This window comes from Triturus cristatus, chromosome 12 (assembly GCF_964204655.1).
Source record: "Triturus cristatus chromosome 12, aTriCri1.1, whole genome shotgun sequence".
Classification (NCBI taxonomy): Eukaryota; Metazoa; Chordata; class Amphibia; order Caudata; family Salamandridae; genus Triturus; species Triturus cristatus.
The window spans coordinates 790006845-790022331 of record NC_140595.1 but is presented as its reverse complement, the minus strand read 5'-3'; the positions used below and the strand labels follow the sequence as shown (position 1 = coordinate 790022331).

The window sequence follows — 15487 nt, the reverse complement described above, 5'->3', positions numbered from 1 at the left end:
TAGAAATCATTTACTCCTCTTTCCCCACCCTCGACACATTAGGTTGGGAAGAAAAGCCCACCACTCTCTCGCCATCACTGCCTATCTTATCCGATTTTGCAGCCGTCTCGGAAGCCGAATCTATGGCTGAACTACTCAATTGTAAATCAGGCTCGCCTAATGATCCCTGGCCAGCCAAGCAGTACAAAAAACTTGCCTCTCTACTTAACCCTCATCTGAACCATATTTGGAATAGCTCTCTCAGACTGGGCTGTTTTCCTGCTAAATGGAAACATGCCTCGTTGGTCCCTATCCTTAAAAAGTCCAACTTGGATCCCGACCAACCTAGTAACTACAGACCCATTTCCCTCTTGCCTGCACCAGCAAAAATCCTGGAGAAACTGGTGCATTCTCAGTTGGCGAACTATATTGAGTCCAATGGACTTCTCCATGATTCCCAGCATGGCTTCAGGTCGGGCCACAGCACGGAGTCTACCCTTATTGAAATGGCGGACTCGGTGAGGTGGACGCTTGACCAGGGATCGAGGGCGGTGCTAGTGCTGCTGGATTTATCAGCAGCATTCGACACCGTCTCTCACAAGATCCTGCTGAGTAGGCTCGAGGACTTGGGTGTGGGAGGTGTTGTGCTGAAATGGCTCACATCCTATCTTTCGGACCGCACACAGCAGGTTTTCACCCCTCCCTATACCTCCCCTGCCAGACCACTTAAATGGGGATTTCCCCAGGGTTCCTCCCTGAGTCCGCTCCTTTTTAATATTTATTTTACCCCTTTGGCTAAGCTGATCGCTCAGACAGGGATTAAATCCACCTCCTATGCTGACGATATTCAGCTTCTTTTTACTTTTGACACCCCCTCTGCTTCTGCCTTTGATCCGCTGAAATCCTGCCTCAGGGACATTTCTAGCTGGATGGACGCTAACTCCCTCCGACTCAACGCAGGAAAAACGGAGATCCTGTTTTTCAACTCTCCTTCTCCTTTGGACTCTAGCCTTTGGTGGCCAGACGATCTAAGCCAAGCCCCTACCCCTAAAGATTCAGTGAAAAATTTAGGAGTACGTTGGGATCATCATCTAAGTTTCAGTAATCAGGTACAGACAGTGGCTGCTTCCTGTTTCGCTAACAGGGCCATTAAACGCCTTATTAACTACCTGCCGGCGGACTGCCGCAAAACTGTTATCCAGGCATTGATAATTTCCCATCTCGATTACGCTAATGCCCTCTATCTTGGTATCTCAGCAGGCCTGTGTCATAAACTTCAGACAGTCCAAAATGCTGCCGCCCGGCTTGTAGAGAGACTTCCTGCTAGACACCATGTCTCTCCACTTTTACGCAAACTGCACTGGCTACCCATTGCTAAAAGAAGTGTCTTCAAAGCAATGACGCTGGCCTTCCGAGCCTCTCAAGGGTCTGGATCGGCACACCTGAAAAACATCTTGCGACCGTATGCCCATTCAAGGACATTGCGCTCCAACTCCCTATTCTTCTTGCACACCCCACGATTTAAACGAGTTCGTGCAGGTGGAAAAACCTTTGAGGTCTGTGCCTCTCAGAATTGGAACAAGCTCCCGCTAGCTCTACGTACCAGCCAATCACAATCAGCATTTCGTAAACTGCTGAAGACATATCTTTTCTCCTCCTAGACAGGTCCTCCATTTCTGGCTCTCCTTTCCCAGAGTTCTCAGCGCCGGGACGCGCCGTTGGGGCAGCTGTGCGCTTTATAAAATACACAAATAATAATAAATAATAAGCAAGCTATTGCCCAGAGTTGCAGAGTGGGACTCCATGATTGGAATGGCACCGAGGCGAGAATTATCAGGTCCGTGGAATTTTTGAGCCCAAGACCCACCGAGGCGGGCATCAGGGTCTGCCGCTCTAATCATTGAGCCACACTTCTCCACAACAGATGGCATCTTGCTCCCAGTGGACGGTAGACACAGTGCCATATTTATGACAGAAAAATACAGCCATTTTTTTAGATGGCAGAAATTTAAAGTGAAGAAAAATATTTTTGCTGACTTTCATTTAACCCCTTTGATGCCATGGCCAAAACCTGCACACTCTGCTCAGTGCAGCTGACACTTGGGAGGGTTTGAAGGGGCCCCCTGGTGCTTTGCAACAGAGGGTTTCCCTTTATTCCCCCCACGCTCTAGAAGAGCTACTCGAGCAGCCTGAGCTTTATTTTTTTGTATGAAATGGCGATCAGTGCGCATCCATGGTTTCATACAAAAATGAAAATAGAACGACCCGAGGGGCTTGTTTCACTTTTACTGAATCAGTGCTCAGGGGATATCTCAGCACCCTGAGCACTGAATCTTATTGGAAAGTTACTGTTGGAAAGGGGAGAATCTCCCCCTTCTAATGGTACCTCTGCCTAGTGGATCCCTGTTTGTGGATCGCCACAGGAGAGCGCTCTCGAAGTAGGGATCCACCCACTTGGCACCAGAGAAAGGGGGAGCAGTACCTTGGGCAAGGGCTTGTGCTCCTCCTTTACTTATATATTAAGCCTTTCTGTCCCCCCTGGGGGGCAGATGTGGGTAATTGCGCCCGATCTGCCGCAGGGGGTGCAAATAGCCCACTAGACACATGGAATTTTTTTTAAATAAGAAAAGAGGGGTGGGAGCTAACCAGTACGAACACAGCCATCCCCCCACCACTTATATAAGGATGAACAGTGTTTCTGGAATATATGACGTTACACCGCGAGCAAATACCACGCGGTAGGTTACAACGCGGACGTTACCTCGTCCGCATTGTTACCACGCATGGCATTACGTTTCTACGACTTGCGCTAGATGGCGCACTGGACTTAGGAACAGTATAAATTACTATTCCTACTCCAGTTAGAGCAACAGCAGGGAATGTGTTGGACTTAAAATCCAACACATTCCCTGGTGTTGCACGCCATCTAGCGCAAGTCGTTGAAACAACTTGCGATGTAATGCCATGCGTGGTAACAACGTGGACGATGTAACGTCCGTGTTGAAACCTACCCGTGTGATATTACCAGCATTGTAAACGCTGTCTCCTGTCTTTCTGCCCCTCCCCTGGGGGGTACATGCTAGCAGTTGCCCCCGATATGTCCCCCCCCCCCCAGGGGGAAGAAAATCCACATGGCACCAGGTATTTGTTTTTAGGTTGAGCCTAGAGCAGCACGCATGCGCTGCTCTGCGAGGCATGTTGTATCTCGTCTTCTAGGCATAAACAACGCCTCTCTCTGTCCATTCATTCCTTTGTGTGCATGTATAAATTCCCTTGCTCTCAGTGGTTTATCGTTACTTTTGTCCCTCCTGTCTGTGGGTGTTTCTGTGGATGGTTCCTGTCCCCGGCAACTGTCCCCGTTACAAGCATTATTGCTTGTTTGTTTATTACGTTACTTTTTTTGCACTTATTTTTATTGTGTCAGGGAAACCCAACGGTGGGAGCTTTATGGAATGGTTTTGTTTTAAGAGCATTGTTTTTATTTTTTATTTTATTAAACCTTTATTGCTGCATTGGTTTGTTCACCGAAAACACAGGGAAACCTGATGGGGGGACACCGCGTTTCATTCCTTCATCAACGCGGCAATGCATCAGTCACTAGGGGTTTGTAACACCTATCCTCAGTGATATGACGTGGTACACAGTGAGGTCACAAATGAATTCAAATTGTGCTTCTTGGCATGCTTTCTGGCACTGCATGGGTGGGGTCCTGAAAACATGCAATACTCAATAGCTGACGAAAAAGCAAGACGTCTCCCTCTGCTTTAACCTGGCAGTCATTGTCCCCGCCCCTCCTTTGGTATAAAACCAAAAGTGAAGAATTTCACTCAGGCAGCGCAGCACAGCTGGCGGCAGAGAGGGGAGGGGCCAAGGCAGGTTTGAGTATCGTTACACGGCCAGCTCGGGAGGCCGAGGCAAAGGGGGGAAGGGCAGGAGCATGCTTGTAAGTAAGCAGCATTACATTGGTACATTTCAGGAGAAAGAAAAATGTCTGTGCCCTTGAACTCTTTCAATTCTTGAAGGAGCGGTTACTTTAGTTACTGCAAAACAATCCTGCAGTTCAGGCCGGTTCTAGCGGGTGGGCCAGGCCCACCCAAACATGACCTTTGGCCATCCCAGTCGGCAGAAGAGGCCATGAGAACGGCCAAACATTGTGATGCTTTTTCACTTTGTTTACATTAATTATCAATCTGGGGCAGCATTGTCACCTTTCCCAAAGAAAATACCAGCTATTTGTTGTAATTTTAATAGTGTGCACAAGCATGGACATGATACTAAATAGAACTATGAATAAAATTGTATGTATACATTTGTACCATGACTTTTCCAACAGTTTTTACTATATTTAATAGTCAGGAATCTTTGCAGATCTAGAACCCATTTAAAAGTGTTTTCCATTTATATTTGCTGTTTGAATTAGGTACAGATAAGGGCTAAAAATTCTTGCTTTAGGTGTGTTCTGCTCGATTTTCCCGGCCTTCTTGTGAGGCACAATGATTGAATGTGACTTCAGTCTCTTACCATTCAAGCCTAAGGGTTAGAGTAGTGAATGGAGCCTATTTACTAGGCACTTCGACATGATTCTGTGCTCTTCCCCATAGATCAGGGCTTGCACACATAGCCTAGGGGATAGATTCGTTAGTATTAGGGATAACCTGTCCTGTAGTGAGGGTATTTCATGGAGCTGTGCTGAATTCAGGCCTGGTAGGCCTCAAACGGGAGAGACTCCATCTTTCTTTCTGCTCCGGCAGCTTGGGATGCTTCTAGGTCAAAAGTAATGTTTTAGTTATGAGGTGTTATTCGCTTGGAGAGAACCGGTTCAGGCCGGCCCTTATCGAAGGATTGTATTTTTTCTTCATGCCGAAGACACTACATCAGGCCGGCCGGCTGGGAACGTGTCCTTGGTACGGGGAGGTACAAGAATTTGGTGGGCGGCAGGTTACGGGCCGGAATTTTCCATGAGGAAATGCACCTCTATATTAGTGAAAGTCTGAGGCAGTTACATGTTCAGTCCGTAGGCGGCATCTAGCCGTTAGCAGTAAAGCTACTACTTATTCCAGGGAAGACAGACGCCATCTTGAAGGCGGAGAAGAACCGAGAGACAGATGCTTTCCTAGCAGAATAGCCAGAGAGGAGAGAGTAGCCGTTAAGGAAGAGGTCCCAGTGACTCGGAGAAGGGTGATTCCAGGCGAGCCGAGGCACAGACGAGAAGGGAACCTAGATGACTACTGAGTGCAGGCTACATACTACTAAGGTGATGTCGACCCTTTCTTATTAGAGTGTACAACTTAATCTTTCACTTTTCTTTGCAGGTTATGTGTTATATCGTAATGTTATGTGATTGTGTATGTAATGAGTAATAAAGTATCCAGTTTGTAGTGAACCAACATGTGCTGCGTGTTCTTGTATAAGAGGGTAGCCTAATCTTCTAGTCAGCTGCGGCTACATGAACAGATGTTAACCCTGATCAGGTAAGTGGTAACTGAATAAGGGAAAGAGGAGCCCCTCAAACCTGAGAACAGGCTATGCTCAAACTGGCAATCCTTGTGTGATCTGATGAATAGTGAGACTGATTCCCTTTTTGTATGTTATGGTAATCATAGGATGAACTGTCGTATGAGACTGCCGTCTGGGCAGAGAGGTCTGGATTCGTAGGGGATCGCGAGGCCGCCGATTGTGCTGAGACTGCCGTCTGGGCAGAGAGGTCTGGGTTCGTATGGGACCGCGAGGCCGCCACTTGTGATACTGTCGTATGGGCAGAGAGGTCTGGATCCGGATGGGATCGCGAGGCCGCCACTTGTGATACTGTCGTATGGGCAGAGAGGTCTGGATTCGTAGGGGATCGCGAGGCCGCCAATTGTGCTGAGACTGCCGTCTGGGTAGAGAGGTCTGGGTTCGTATGGGACCGCGAGGCCGCCATTTGTGATACTGTCGTATGGGCAGAGAGGTCTGGATCCGTATGGGATCGCGAGGCCGCCGATTGTGCTGAGACTGCCGTCTGGGTAGAGAGGTCTGGGTTCGTATGGGACCGCGAGGCCGCCACTTGTGATACTGTCGTATGGGCAGAGAGGTCTGGATCCATATGGGATCGCGAGGCCGCCGATTGTGCTGAGACTGCCGTCTGGGTAGAGAGGTCTGGGTTCGTATGGGACCGCGAGGCCGCCACTTGTGATACTGTCGTATGGGCAGAGAGGTCTGGATCCGTATGGGATCGCGAGGCCGCCGATTGTAAGAGGTCTTGGTATGTATAGTAGGAATCCCCTGTCCTTAGGTGATAGATATATGTGGTTGCAGGATTGTAAATAGGTTCTAGGGAGGGGGTAACGTTCTGGCTGGGTTAGTGAGGCTCTGATGAGCGGGTTCTATCTGATCCGAAAACCCAAGCAGAACAAGGTGGTTTTGCAAATTTTGGTACCAGCTGGGACATTTACCAGTGGTGCCAGTAAAAAATCGGCCAGGTGGCAACCCTAGTCAGTTGTGATTAAGGAACCTCTAGAACACATTTTAAAGTGCATTGTTTTTATAAATACTGTTTTAAGTATGCGCTGGAAAGGGGAAAAATGCTGACTTTGGGCGATTCTCTCTATATTTACACTGGCTGAGACATTAAAATATTCACGTCGGAAGAAAACAGCAGTATGGCAACCGTACCTCATGTCGGCGGCAAGCTGCAGTTAGGTGGTGTTTAATGGGGGACTTGGGACAGAGTGTTACCTGCAAATGATGCAGCAGGTGCAGTGGCACCGGAGCCCAGAGCTGTGAGCGTCCTTTTGCACCTCAATTATCTAACATAACATGTGTATTTGTAAAATTCACGTTCACTCAAGGGTATCTTGGCACTGAATAACTCAACGTTACTAATTTTATTGACTTCAGAAGGATGAAAGGCTGAGTGGACCCACCAGGATCGGAACCTGTGACCAGGAGGTCAAACACAGCCCCTATAGTAGACGCATTAAGTCCACAAGTCCCAGCTGTTTCTGTGTGTGGATTCGGAAGGTGTTTAAGTATTTTAGTCTGTGTATGATGCACACAGTAATATACTGTAGGAAGTGGCATACATTATATTATTCCCATAGTGGCAGTGCATGACTCATTGCATAAGCAGCCACAAGGGAATCATAAATGTGGACCATTATCTAAGAAGAAATGTGGAATTATCCTATTCAGATGAACACATCATTTTTCATGTAAAACTAAAAAAAAACGATTAATGATCTCCTTTCATATGAGGTCAGCACCCTAATACAAGTGGTACCTAAAACAGACATTTTTCAGCTTTATGTTATTGTATTAGTCATGGTTTATTATGGCTTTTATTATAACTTCAGCAATGTCAATTATTGTGATGTTATAAGGGTTAAGGTCATGTGACATCACTTCGTAGGAAGATTGCGGGCCAAAGGTCATATGATGTCACTTCTTGTGATGTCAATAAGGTCAAGGATGTGTGATGTCATTTCCGCTACCCCTGGCCTTTTGGTGAATCGATGTCCATGTTTAACTCTAGGGCTTGTAGTCTACATTCAGAATTGTTATAAATGGGCTGCATTGGCCCACCCGAACGCACCCTTTGCCCACCCAGATAAAAATTCCTGGAAACAGGCCTGGTTCAGGATTTTCAAAAACTACCGAAAACACGTGAGGGGAACACTAAATGAAATGAATGGCACAGTGGGCACCCTGAATTCATTGCCACAACTCGGTTTCAGTCTGCAAAGCATCAACATTTGTGTTGAGCCTTCACACGCAGCAGCTGGTTTAGATGAGGCTCGGAGATTACAAAAAACACATACATATATGATATTTCAGCCCTTTAGCGCACACGTGCATTCATCTGCTTTCAACAGGCAGGGTTTGATTATAATAAGGGCCACTGGAATTATGCAGCAACGGGGCTCAAATGATGCGATAGTTTTGAGTTTGCGTCTGCCAATGGGTTGCGGGAGATGTTGGGTGTGGGACAGTTCAGAGTGCCTGGCAGCACCCTTGAGCCCTCTCCATATTTTACAGTGGGAAACGGCTTGCCTAAGCTCACACTAAATGTCAGTCACGGTGCAGAGAGCTGCTGTTTCAGCAGGGGCAGTCAAAGCACTGATGGGATTATTTCCGCTAGTGCGCCCTGGGGGCTTGCAGACTGTGCTTTCTGCTGAGTGTGCTGCCAGACAGCGTGCAGCTACTCATGCACACTGTGCAAGCCGCCCCACTAAATTCTTCATACAATGCATGTTCAGCTGAATAACTTAAATCCCCGGCCCAAGAAAAAGAAAGGGCCATCACGTCATAAAAAGTTCAAATAGAAATGTTCCTTGTCATGTTTAATAGTCTATTGTTGTCCTTTTAAGTAGACGAAGTGCATCGTGAAGCCTGGGGACATATAATCAAATATTGTTTTTCTGCCTGACGTTGCTAAAATGATCTCTTCTTGTGAAGTATCTGCCCCTCTGCAGAAGACAGCATTGTAACTTAGGGAATTTACATCCTACAAAAACAGGAAGAGTGCAGCATTTTCAAATAAGGTCTATTAAAAATTGTCTTGCATCCAGCGTGATTACTGTGCAATATCCATGTCCGGCAATATATGTCACAGCTTAGCACACTTTTCCACATTCCACCTACAAGTTACGTAAAAAATGTCTCAATAACGACTTATTTTGTAGAGAGTAGTTCATACATAAAGCGTTCCAAGTTAAAAATTGCCATCAAATTCTTTTATCATAAACCTGAGAGGACATATGTGTGGTTTCGAAGATTGGATTTGCAACACTCATGAAAAATTATCCTTGTCATGCAAAAGTACTAGCATGCCGCACATGCATTTAAATAACAAAACAACAGCGTGTTCTAGAATGCAGAGAGTCAGGATTTGCAGGGGTCACACAGGGCATGGGGTCACTTGGTGACTATGTTTTGACAACAGACCAGACAAAGTCAATTGATTTTGGACTACATTTTGATTAAAGCAAGTTTTATTGCTGGTCCATGGAAAGAAGTAATTTAGTAATTTGCATCACATTTTCTTTCCTTTATGCATTTCTTCTTAATGTCTGAGTCTCTATTTCAAAGAGATTTGCTGTATTTTTTTTCCCTTTTTGCAGTTTTAAACAGCGCAAACTTGTCCCGAAGGTACTGGAGCGCTTTACATGAGCACCAGTTACATTACACAAGGACACATTCATTTTTAGGCAAGGTGTATTCAGTACATGGGCTTAAAGCCCGCCCATCGCTTGTCATTGGTTGTTCCGGGTGCCTGTCTGAGTGCCTTATTTTTTAATGGTAAATCGTGCCCATTGGTCCCTGCTTTATGCCTGTCGTTCCCTCCTATAGCAAATGGCCCTTAACAGGGCTCATTTAATTTCTGTCCATTTCAATTCATTTACACACTATTTTTTGCAATTGCCTCCCTCCTGTTGTGGAATATTTCAAATGCGAGGAGCTGACCAATGTTACTGCTTTCCACCCACCGTTTCTCTGTCTGGTCTCCTTCGCACTTTAGCTTTCACCTGGTACCTACAAAGTCTGTGTCACTGAATATGACATGAGCAGTTAAAAAGTTAGAAAGTTAGAAATGTGACTTTAGCTCCCTTTCACCCAAACTTTTGTTTTTAGTAGTGATGTGGAATTCCTATAGCCCAACTGCCCAGGACATATTGTTTGAGGTCAAGCGCAACACGTTTTCATGTGTATTTTGTCCTTGGGACATGCCCAGCCCCCTGCAGCACAAACCCTTTGGCTGCCAGTTACAGTACCACATAAAGGATCAGGGAAGGGGACAGTCTGCAGTTAAAGTAATATTTTTGTCCATATATTAATGCTGTTCGAACTTGTATTTATGGTTTATTAATTGCAAGCCTTTATTGTTAGGGTGAGCGTTCTAAGTAAATGTTGTAAGCTCTGACAGCACTTCTGACAGTGGTTCCAGTTTAAAAATGTGTACACAGTTTTCAAAGTTTAGCAATATGAGGCTATTATAATGCTCTCAGATTTGATGCAAATATTTGCAGAAGCTGTAAAGCAAGATTGATGATTCTTTGCTTTCAAAATAAAATGTTCATAAAAAAATGAAAGCAGGAAAAAAAACATTTCGCTAAACTACTGTAAAATATCAGGTACCATTTCTTTGCTGCATCATTTAGTAACATGTGTTGATGCATGCTAGTATTTCCCAAAAATATTCATAATGGAAAATCAGTGTAACCAGTTTCAATATGATTATGGGTAACACAAATAAACAAGCATTGGCAAAGCCCTTAGGTCCGAAATTGGTGGTCAGCTTTTTAGTTTTGTCAATGTGTGAATTGTTTTGGCATAGTTTTTGTAAAACCTTAAAGGTGTGGGAGCTGTCGGGCACTCACTATTATAACAAACATTGGCAAAAGCAAAAATTGTTTTTGGTCACAAAAAGCACACTGCCACAGTAGTTACTGCCACTGAACAAAACTGCTTTGTGTGCCGATGTGCACCTAGTGAAAGAGCAGAATGCTGTCACTCACAGTGAAGCCAACCGACACAGAGAGAGAGAGAGAGAGACAGAATTTTAATAAACGCAAAAGGCCATGGTCAACGCCAGATCAAATTAGGGGCCCAATTATGAAATAAAGTCTCAAAAGTGCACCGTGGATTCTGTCCTTGCATTAAGTGCAGCTATCAGCAGCTTTTGTGAATTCCCAAGAATTTACAGAAGTAGGACAAGAAATAGTACTCCTGGATATATTTGTGAACTGCATTTTAGCATGAGCAAATATGCATGTGTAGATTTGCTCATGCGAAAATCTGAGTGTTTGCAAGTTCACTTTCCCTCCAACCACTATTTTCCCAACTCTGGAAGAAGGTTTACATCTGATATTGTATAAGGAATGAGCAGTTCCTAGGGGTTACTGACTAGGACAGGGGGGGGGGAAGGGAAAGGGGAAGAACAGGTCTTTCTTCGAAATGCCCTCACACACCCCAAGGGATGTCATGCTTCATCATTTGGGCATTTGCCCCTCGTCAGGCCGGCGCTGCAATGCCTGACGGGCTCCCGAAACCGGGGCTCTTTTTCGGGGATCTTTTGAAGAAGCCGTATGGGTGCGTGTGGGTGTGAGGGCTGGGTAGTGCACGAGGAGTGAGATAAGTAAAAAAGGTTTTAGAGCCGTCCTACTTAATTCAAGTTTTTATTATTGAGGTAGCTCCAGCCTTAATAACAAATATAGAAGCCCTGTGTAGGAATTGATGGTCCATAAGGGCTAATCAAGCGTGGGTGTGGTCAACAGGTTTCGTGCCCCAGCTGCCCCAGAAGGGGTCAATGGCACTTCGTCAGGACCAATTGAGAGTGTGAGGTGAGTGCACTACCGTTTAGCACTAGTTGCTAAAAACGGTAGGGGGTAAATAATTAAGAAATGGTACTGGGGTGTAGAGAGACCGCCAATAACCCAGTTCCGGCTGACGGAGAGAAAACAGAGCACAATAGTTGCTCCGGAGTGGAGGTAGACGAGCAACTTGCCGGTGTCCTGCCCTCGCTCTGGGCCCCGTCTGATATTATCAGGAGTAAATTTCCAACATTTCTCAGTATGGGAAAAGATTAGAGAAAAGTTGTTGAAAACCCTTAAAACATGCAAGTTATTTAGGTTTGTACAGACTCAAAAGGCATTCTAACCCTGGAAATATTGCTTACCACTACCTTCAGCCCATGTTTGGAGATCTACGGAAACATGGCAACATAAGGGCATTGCAAGTATTCAAACACTACTATGGTATGAGCCCAGGCATAATCAAAGAGGCTATTTCAGATCTCTTATATAATGAGATTGCTGCCATAATTTATCACTGCGCTACATGGCACCACTAAAGGGACAAGTGGAATTTGTTGCAGGACAAGTCGATTTATGAAGCAACCTGCTGCACTGACAAGTAGATATTTTATTAAATTCCTCACCCCTGTTTTAGTATTAATTATGTTTCACTTGCTCGGAACTCCGTTTCTGTAAACAGGGCTGTAAATCTTATCCTTTCTCTGGTCACAAATGTGGAAGCTGTTCCCAGTGGTAATTCCCCATGTTAAGTCCTCTAGCCAGTGCTACAGCTGTGTTACAGTGGTAATTCCTCATTCTAAGTCCTCTAGGCAGTGCTGCAGCTGCGTCTCTGTTCTCAGTAGTACTTCCCCTTTCTAAGTCCTCTAGGCAGTGCTGCTAGCGGATTCTCTGGTCCTAGTGATAATTCCTCATTCTTAGTCCTCTAGACAGTGCTGCAGCTTCTTCTCTGGTCCCAGTGGTAATTCCTCATTCTTAGTCCTCTAAACAGTGCTGCAGCTGCTTCTCTGGTCACAATGGTAATTCCTCATTCTAAGTCCTCTAGCCAGTGCTGCTAGATGCTTCTCTGGTCTCAGTGATAATTCCTCATTCTTAGGCCCCCTGTGCAGTGCTGTAGCTGCTTCTCTGGGCCTAGTGGTAATTCCTCATTCCTAGTCCTCTAGGTAGTGTTGCAGTTGTGCCTCTGTTCCCAGCAGTAATTTAAAGTCTTCAAGGCAGTGCTGCTAGTTGCTTCTCTGGTCCCGTTAGCAATTCCTCATGCTAAGTCCTCTAAAGAGTGATGCTAGCTGCTTCTCTAGTCTCATCAGTAATTCCTCATTCTAAGTCCTCTAAGCAGTACTGCAGCTGTGTCTACATTCATACATCCACTAAACTCCAAACCAAAACACATAGATAAAAGACATTGTCATTTACAACGCCAATAGTTCTAACTCTGACAAACTGGAGACCTATTGCATTGCATATGCTTGTTTAAATAAGGATATAGGAGTTGCAGCTGCCTAGAATGTGTACAGCCATATCCCCATCCATAACAGGAGGGTGAACAATCTTTCTGGTCCCCTGGGAGGCAGATGGGGGCAATTGCCTACTAGGCACCAGGGATTTCTTTTTAAATAAAAATAGAGGGGTGGGGTTGCCCAGTATGGGCACGGCCATGCCCCACCCCTACAAAAAGGGTGAATAGTCTTTCTGCCCCCCACGGGCAGATGGGAGCAATTGCCTTTGACCTGCCCCTGGAGGCAGAAAGCCCACTAGGTACCATGGATTTTATATTAAAATACAAATAGAGGCTGCTCAGAATGGCAATGGTCATGCTCACACCCCTAATTAAAGAGGAAACAGTCTTTCTGACCCGCTGGGCGGCAGGTGGGGGCAATTACCCCTGATTTGCCCACTCCTCAGTAGGCCAGAATGCCTATTAGGCACCATGGATTTATTTGAAAAAGAAAAAGAAAAAAGAGGGGTGGGGCTGCCAGGCCCCCACCTCTAATAAAAGGGGAAACAGTATTTCTGCTTCCCTGGGGGAAGATAGGGGCAATTACTCCCGATCTGCCACCCAGGGTGGCAGAAGGCCCGCTAGACACCAGGAAATTTAAAAAAACAATATAGGGGTGGGGGCTGCCAACATGGGCATGGCCATGCCCTCACCCCAACTAAAGGGGGAAACAGTCTTTCGGCTCCCCAAGGGGCAGACTGGTACTGTTCCGGGAGGGGGGGTGCAGAAAGCCAACTGTATGGCAGCAATATATATTTTCAATAAAATAATAATGGGTCTTTCCCATCCTAACATTAGGTCTCACCTCACGCAAGAGATCCCACTGACCTTGGTTTGATTTGTTCCAGTTGCGGGCCCTAGGCCCAGCCACAGAAGTGGGGCAGCATTGTTGGCACAAATGGGATAATGCTGTGTGGTAGAAATTTTGTGGAAACCTGCGAGTTCCAGATTTTCCATCACAGAAATGTAAGGGAAATGCGTGATTTTAGGTAAAGTTGGAGGTTTGTAGGGTATTGTGGTTAAAAAAAATGCACTAGTTGCTTGGCCTTTAGTAGCTCACAACGATTTCCATTGATAATAAGTAGCTCTCCTTACATCACAGTTTTGAGAACCCTGTATTAACACCACCAACCATCTTCATGAACTCACACCCCCATCATCCCCACCCTACTAATTATCACAAGGAAGTCCTGTTAATTTAACTACCACAAAAACAAAGTGGAGTGAATGGATGGAATAGTTTGCATGAGTGCACAAGACTAATCCATATAACCAACAATAACCAATGGCACTGGATTAACAATTGACGCTGGATTCTGGCACAGCACGCTGCCCAGTATAAAGCGCCTCGCCAGAGAAGTAAACACTATATAAATGCACTTACAATACATATGGGGGTCCCTTGCCAGCTAAGCTGAAGACACTTAAAATGCACCAGTTCCAGATGTGTAATGTGCTACAGGTGCAGTATGAGGCAACTTGCAAGAAGCATTACCGAATTTTAAAACAAGTAGTTTAGAAACTTCTATATAATTGGCATGGAATATGCCATTGTATATTAATTTCGTATGTTTGCAAAACTCCTTTTATTGTACGAGCTGAATAATCCTGGTAGTACCGAAAGGGTTAGCTGTCTTGAGGCCCATGACACAGCTTCCTAACATTCGAACACGGTGGATGAATGAGTAGACAACTGACGTACTTGCGACAGCCGGCAATAAAAGGGATCGATTGCTTCCAAACCTTTGACTTCCATCTTTCACAACATGATAAATCCCAAGATTATGGATGATGTAACTTTGCAATCAGAAAAAAGTTAAATAATTAATCTGTGTTCATTTAGAGCTAAAAGATCCTGGGTGGTTACCCGCACGTACCCATATTTAAAAGCCGCTCACAGTCACAATGGCTGAAGCTGGTAAAAAATATTTTTATGTTCGCAGAATTTTGTAAAATACCGGTCTCTATATCCCTTGCACACAGCTGTCACCTTAGTGTTTCTTCTATGCCCACCATAACAGCCGCCCTCGTTTAATTTGTAGTTGACATCAGACTCCTCCTACTTCAATGACGTTCCTGACATCGGCTCCGCCCAGCCCACGTGGAACAGGAGGGCATACCATGAAAACCGCGAACAAAGGGGCGTGCCCGAACGAGGAAATAGTGACTACCCTCACAAAAGAATGACTAAACTCCGCCCACAAATGCTAAATAGCTGTCCACAGACCGCGGCGCTGATACAATTAATAGGATACAGGTGGTAGTCTCGGGCAAGCCCCGCCTTCTGATGCCATTGTATGGCTCTCCGCCAGAGACCACAAGCCCACTCAAGCTGTCACTCACCCCAGACCTTTCCGGTGAGCTCCTGCTTCTTTCAGTGCAAACCTGGACTCACATATTGCGATGCAGACCGGCAGCCGATTGGAGGCAAAGCCTCTGACAGCGCGTGCGCGCGCACCCTTCTTGTCAATCACGAGCAAAATGATGAAAAGAGGGCGGTGCCAGTGGCCCAAGGGTTCCGTGACATAAAAAACAAGCATTGGCATAGCCAATAGGTCTCGCTTTCGGGACCTTATAAGTATTTACTTATGCAGCATAATTGCGTGGCTAAACACTTATAAAAGTGAGACCTATTGGCTATGCCAATGCTTGTTATTTTTTGTTATTGGGGGAAACCGGGCTTAAATGCAATATATTCTATTTTACTTTATTCGAAATTGGAATT

General features: G+C 45.5%; 1 protein-coding gene across 1 annotated transcript in view; it reads right to left on the bottom strand.

The window, feature by feature from the left end:
- Nucleotides 1-15239, bottom strand: part of SLC16A13 (solute carrier family 16 member 13) — a 339236-nt gene extending 323997 nt beyond the window's left edge. The window contains exon 1 of the mRNA XM_085636696.1: nt 15106-15239. The gene's annotated coding sequence lies outside the window, so the exon portion shown is untranslated. The remainder of the gene's footprint in view (nt 1-15105) is intronic.
- Between the last annotated feature and the right edge of the window lie 248 nt (nt 15240-15487).